General features: G+C 44.1%; 1 long non-coding RNA gene across 1 annotated transcript; it reads left to right on the forward strand.

Moving 5' to 3' along the window:
• The first annotated feature begins 1,025 nt into the window (after positions 1–1,025).
• On the forward strand, positions 1,026–2,998 carry LOC123142059 (uncharacterized). Its single transcript, XR_006470508.1, has 4 exons — positions 1,026–1,210; positions 1,357–1,404; positions 1,512–1,553; positions 2,736–2,998. It is a non-coding gene; the product is annotated as an uncharacterized lncRNA (long non-coding RNA).
• The last annotated feature ends 3,714 nt before the right edge of the window (positions 2,999–6,712 follow it).

Consider the following 6,712-nt stretch of genomic DNA (forward strand, 5'->3'; position numbering starts at 1 on the left):
TGAGGGGTCTTCCCGTGATGGGGTCTTGAATCCACTTGGCGGATCTTTTCCGTAGACGTCGTGAACTCCGATGGAGAAGGTATCAAGTCGATGAGCAAAGCTCTATCTCTCAAATGAGCTAAACCTATGCTAACCCTAGAAAAGTGGAGGTGGAGTCGTTTATATAGGCTAGGGGGTGAAGGGGTACATGGGCTTCGGCCCAAAATGCACACGCAGGTGATTGTCCGTTGGTTACCCGGATGATCCGGGTGTCAGGGGTCCGGATGATCCGGGTGGCTGTCCGGATCGTCCGGATGTGTCGCAGCCGTCGAGGGAGGTCCGGATGAGCGGGATGTGGTCTGGACGTTCGGGTGGTTCCGGATGATCCGGGTGTCGGTCCGGATCGTCCGGCTTCGCGGGGAGGCTTGCTGGTCTCGGGTGCCACTTATCCGGATCGTTCGGGTCGGGGTCCGGATCATCCGGGCTGGGGCCGGATCATCCGGACGACGGTCCGGATCATCTGGGCAAGAGCAGACTTGGCCGTTTTCTTCTCCATCTTCACGTTCCTCTTCTCCCTTCGGTTGATCTTGCTCCTTAGCTTCTCCATGGCTAACTCCTAGGTACCTGAGTATGCAAAGTGTCTCCGTTTGAGGTAGTAGCCATGTCTCATGTGTTTCAAAGAGGAATTGCGAGAGGAGCGATGTCACCTCGGTTTCGAGAGCTCTTGTACGTGCTCATGTCATGGGTCCACTAGGCACTTGATGAGACGATGATAGGTCCATGGGGATGACCTTGGGATGCTCTGCATCAATTTATATTTAGGGCCCTCCCCTCATGGGGCCGGGTGGTCGCCCCTTTTGCTCGGCCTATAGGCCGGCCCTGCAAAGGGTTACGTGGTTACGTTGGCTATCCTCGGTAGTATGTAAACAATGATGCTTGCAGCCTCCGCGAGGGCATGCATGGTCGACCAGGCCAAGCTGACAAGTGAGGAATATCCTATTTGACACATTCTGCGTCAAAGTGTCGAGGCGCCGCACACCCTTCGACCCGATTTGGGCCGGCCTTTTTATCTCTTTGATGTTTCTCTCCTTCCTCGCGTTTTCCTCAGACTCCACAGGGGAAGGGAACCCGGTGACTGTTTCAACTCCCCTTCCTCGTTCGTGCGGCGGATCTCCCATTCATCTGCTTCTTCCTCTTGGGATCCTACTCCGGCAAGAGCACCGTTGCCCTTGTAAGCAGCTGACGGAGGGAGTAGGTGGATGGTTCTTCTTCATCTGTCTCACCTCCTTTTCTCGCGCTGATTTTGTGGTTTTCCCAGCTGACATATCTCTATGATATAAGCTAGGGTTTCTTGATTTCTTTTTTTATTGTTTGCAGACGGTGTGGCGTGTTATTCCCCAGGATAGCACTTCAATTTTGGTCCAGGTTTGTCAGATCTTCGCTGCCCTTTGGTCAGATTTGTGGTTTCCCCCCTTTTTGTTCAAGTTTCCTAGCTAACTGTATTTTCCATGTGTTTCTATTTTTGTTGGCAGATTTGGCTTAGATCCAGTAGACTGTTGTGCTTCTATAAAAAGGTAAATCGTTTCGTCAAGTACGAGTAGTAGCTGGACTATTTTAGTTCTGGTGCTTGGCTTTTTGTTCATAAGCTAGGGGTGGAGTTTTGGTTTAGGTCTGGTGCTTGTACCTATAGTGGAATTGTGGTGCCAAGCATATAGTTCTTGTTTTTGCACATATGGTGCTTCTACATATAGTGGTATTGATTTTTCACTTTTTTAAACAGCTTTACTTCCCTAGAGTTGATTCATTCCACTGGACCTTCTTTTTGTGTGAACAATCTGTTTGAAAAAAATCAATTTTTTCGCATCAAATTTTATCACTCAACAGCAAATCAACAAGATAACATCAAACCTGGTTTGTTTCCTTTTTCCTAATTTCCATTGTCTGTGTTTTTCTTCTATGGATTTTGTGTGGTAGGAACCTATCACCTATTAAAAGATTGTCCAGGTAATGTACTGTCTAGTTGATATCAACATGGTAGTGTTGTTGCACAAACTCAAATTTCTTTTTTTATATAGATTACCAACCTCAACACTCTTTCAAGTCTTCTGAACTGAATTTTGAAAATGTTGAAGATTTTGTCTGTACTTCCCCTGAGAACTACCCATTGCAGGAAAGCACCTGAGTTAACTAATCATGCATATTGTTCTTGTAAATGTTTTTCTAATATCTTTAGGTGGCATTTTCAAAGGACCCATTTTACCTTTTTATTTGACATGTACAACGACAGATGTGCTCTGTATTGATTCCTTTACATGAATTTATGGGATGGAAAAATTATGAAGGACTATCATGCTATAAGTTTTCCTGGTTTACTGGCAACAATCCTACTTCTTTTCAACTACTTTCTTTTTATATTGTACTACTATTAGCAATGCTCTTGACCCCCAAACATTCTCTTTGTCGGAGATGACCACTCTATATATCGCTCTCAAGAGCTCTGTTTCTCTGCTATGGATGTACTAGCTGCTACTATAACATGTTTGTTCAGTTAATTTAACTTGAAGCGCCTCATGTATGTTTGGCAGCTTAATTAACATCCACTTCTCTAGTCTGCAAGTTTTGCGAGGTCAATTAAATAGTAGCCACTTGCTTCCCTGAAATAACACTAGCTAGTTGTTTGTTGATCTACAGTAACTAGTTTGTGTATATTTTTTTCTTTTCTACTGTTTTAGGAAATCATTCCTCAATTTTGGCAGATTGTTGCTTACAAAATGGCAAAATTCAACCTGAACAACATAGACTTTGAGGCACTGGATGATGCTTCAACCAAGAAGAGAAAGAGCGCCTTTAGATGTTTCTAGAAAGGAAAGGAGTAGTCACAAATATATGCTACATTGATGTGTATTTCCATTTTATCTTATCAACATATACCTCAGAAAGCATGATGTTGTTTACTTCCTATGACAAACAGAATTGTTCCTAGTGTGCACGTGTTCTAAACAAATGTGTTTTTTTTCTTGCTACTTTCCTATGTGTTCACACTACAATATCGCATCAAAAATAGGGATTATGTTCTGAACTTTTTTTGGCTCTATTTGGGTACAATGTTTGATAACTATCTATCTGAACATGACTTGATTGTTTATATACCATCTAATAATAATTTCGTCCTAAATGAGTCAATATTGGGGATAACGCTTATCGGGTACTTATCGGTCGACCCATGATAAGGGGTAAATCGGTCAGTTTACCGGCATATCGGCCGATTTATCAACATATCAGCTGATTTATTGTACGATTTATCTTATCGGTCAGACATCGATAAGCGATAAATCGGTTGATTTATCGGAATATCAGAAGATATCTTGAACGGTGAAATGAGTTAAGCATGAATAGAGTTAAAATGAACTAATGTAATTTTAGTCAAATTGTTCCCAAATGAATTTATACATGCATAGCAATCTGTATCATGCCTTGTCATCTATGTTGGGACCTTGAACATCCACCTTGAATTCCAAGAACATTTTATGGATCTTAGCACACAATTTGAATTCCAAAAACAACTTTTCAATTCTGAGAACATTTTTTGAATGCAATAGTATTTTTTAGAATCTATGAACAAAACTTGAATTCCAAGAACAAAATTTTAATTCGAAGAACACTCTTTGAATCCTAGAACAACTGAATTTCAAAGAACAATTTTTGAATGCCCTAGAACATTTTTAATCCAAGAACACCTTCTTGAATGGATTGAAACTTTTTTGAATCCATGAACAATTCTGACTGCAAGAATATTTTTTGAATGCGTTGAACATTTATTTGAATCCAAGAACAATTTTGAATGTCATGAACTTTGTTGAATCCAAGAACAATTTTTAGATGCTTTGAAATTCCAGGACTAATTTTTTAATGGCTTGAACATTTTTTGATCTAGGAACAAATTTTGAATTTCTTGAACATTTTTTGAATCCAAGAACAATTTTTCAATTTCAAAGAAGATTTTTAGATGCTTTGAACAATCTTTTGAATCCAAGAACAATTTTGAAGTTCTAGGAACAATTTTTGAATGCCTTGCACATCTTTTATCCGGAACAAAATTTAAATTTTTTGAACATTTTTTTGGAAGCCAAGAACAATTTTTTGACTCACTTGAACATTTTTCGGTCCAAGAAGACTTTTTGAATGACTGGAACATTTTTTGAATCCGTGAACAAATTTTTAATTCCAAGATCACTTTAATACTTTGAACATTTATTGAATCCAAGAACAATTTTTGAATGTCTTGAAAAAAATTGAATCCAAGAGGATTTTCCAATTTCGAAGAACAATTATTGAATGTCTTGCACATTTTTTCAATCCAAAAAAAATTTCTTCAATGGCTCAAATGTTTTCGAATCTGTGAAAAGAAAAATTACGATAACATTTTTTGAATTCAAAGGTGCTCTTTGAATGTCACGAAATTTTTGGAATCCAAGAATAACTTGTCAATTTGAATAACGACTTTTGAATTGATGAACAATTTTGACTGCCTTGACATTTTTTTAATCAAGAACCAGCTTTGTGTTTCTTGTATAGCAACGAAACAGCGGCAAGAACCAGCTTTATGTCTCTGTTCCTACTTTCTCTGTCGGTTCTGTCGTGTACTTGTATTTTTTAGAAGAAGAAAAATCACTTGCGAGCATCTAGGTGTGTGTCGAACCAGAAACACAAGCAGCTGCAAGCCCAACCAGGGAAAAAACAGAAGCAGCTACTAGTCTGGAAAGAAAAAAGAACGAAGAAAACCGAAAATAGAAACAGGAGCGAAGGAAATCAGCCCATCAAGCCCGCCAGTGGGACGCTCTGTGCGAAGTAACGCCTGTTTGACGCAAAGAGCGTCGTATAGGCGCTCCCGACAAGTGATGCCAGAAATAAGGCGACGGTGGTCTTGGCCTGAAGGTGGCAGGCAAAAATCTCTGGACAAGGACGCCAAATCTTACCCGCCAAAAACATCGATGATGTTGCTAGACCTAGAAACATAATTTGTCTTGATAAATGCTGCTAGTTTGAAAGTGCAGGTATCGTGATGATTAACTACATGACCAGATCGGGCGAACAAATTGTTACTACTCGCAGGAAAGAGGCATCTGAACACGCAGGGTCTTTTTCTTGACAGGATTTAGGCTGGTTATAGTGGGGAGTAACATAAACTAGTAACATGCATATGTTACTAGTCTATGTTACTACCTTCATAATGAATGGTAACATGCAAGCCTTCATTAAATGAGATATAAACTCATTTTACCTCGGGGTGTGTTATGTTACAATAACATATATATTTTTGAATGTCATCGGGGGGAGAAGAAATCCTCCCCACCTGAATTGTATTCATTTGTTGCCTATAGGCTTTGCAGCCTAATACAAGATAGGGCTTAAGTGAACCAGAAGTACAGGGGGCATAGAGAGGACAAATAAAGCAAAACAACACACCAACAACACATGGCGAGGGGGGACACAACACAGCAAGGGGCACCACCGGCGCTCGAACAGCAGTGGCGAGCCGAGACTAAACCATGACACTGCACCATCGACGCAATCGAAAAGCACCGGGGCAACCAAGACTGCACAACGCCGCGACACCACCTGTGTCGTGGGGTACATTCGAACGGTTACGCCGGGCCAAGACGATGCCACGGCACCTGTGTGCCACCGGTGTAGCCGAAGGGCATCACCAAGCATAGAACTCCACAAAGCACCCCAAAACATCACAACAGGGGGGCACCACGAGCGCTCGAACTGCAGCGGCGAGCAGAGACTAAGCCATGACACTGCACCGTCGACGCAATCGAAAAGCACCGGGCAACCAAGATGGCACAACGCCGCGACACCACCTGTGTCATGGGGTACATTCGAACGGTCACGCCGGGCCGAGACGACGCCTGTGTGCCACCGGCGTAGTCGAAGGGCAACACCAAGCATAGAATGTTGGGAATCGTAGCATAATTTTAAAATTTTCCTACGTTCACCAAGATGCATCTATGGAGTATACTAGCAACGAGGGGAAGGGAGTGCATCTACATACCCTTGTAGATCGCGAGCGGAAGCGTTCCAATGAACGTGGATGACGGAGTCGTACTCGCCGTGATCCAAATCACCGATGACCGAGTGCCGAACGGACAGCACCTCCGCGTTCAACACACGTACGGTGCAGCGACGTCTCCTCCTTCTTGATCCAGCAAGGGGGAAGGAGAGGTTGATGGAGATCCAGCAGCACGACGGCGTGGTGGTGGATGTAGTGGGTCACCTGCAGGGCTTCGCCGAGCTTCTGCGAGAGAGAGAGAGGTGTTGCAGGGGAGGAGGGAGGCGCCCAAGGCTGTAGGTTGCTGCCCTCCCTCCCCCCCCTTTATATAGGCCCCCTGGGGGGGCCGCCGGCCCCAAGAGATGGGATCTCAAGGGGGGGCGGCGGCCACAAGGGGGGAAGGGGTTGCCTTGCCCCCCAAGGCAAGGGGGAGCTCCCCCCCCCCCTAGGGTTCCCAACCCTAGGCGCATGGGGGAGGCCCAAGGGGGGCGCCCAGCCCACTAGGGGCTGGTTCCCTTCCACTTTCAGCCCACGGGGCCCTCCGGGATAGGTGGCCCCACCCGGTGGACCCCCGGGACCCTTCCGGTGGTCCCGGTACAATACCGGTAACCCCCGAAACTTTCCCGGTGGCCGAAACTGGACTTCCTATATATAATTCTTCACCTCCGGACCATTCCG

The sequence above is a fragment of the Triticum aestivum genome, chromosome 6D, assembly GCF_018294505.1.
Source record: "Triticum aestivum cultivar Chinese Spring chromosome 6D, IWGSC CS RefSeq v2.1, whole genome shotgun sequence".
In the NCBI taxonomy this organism is placed as follows: Eukaryota; Viridiplantae; Streptophyta; class Magnoliopsida; order Poales; family Poaceae; genus Triticum; species Triticum aestivum.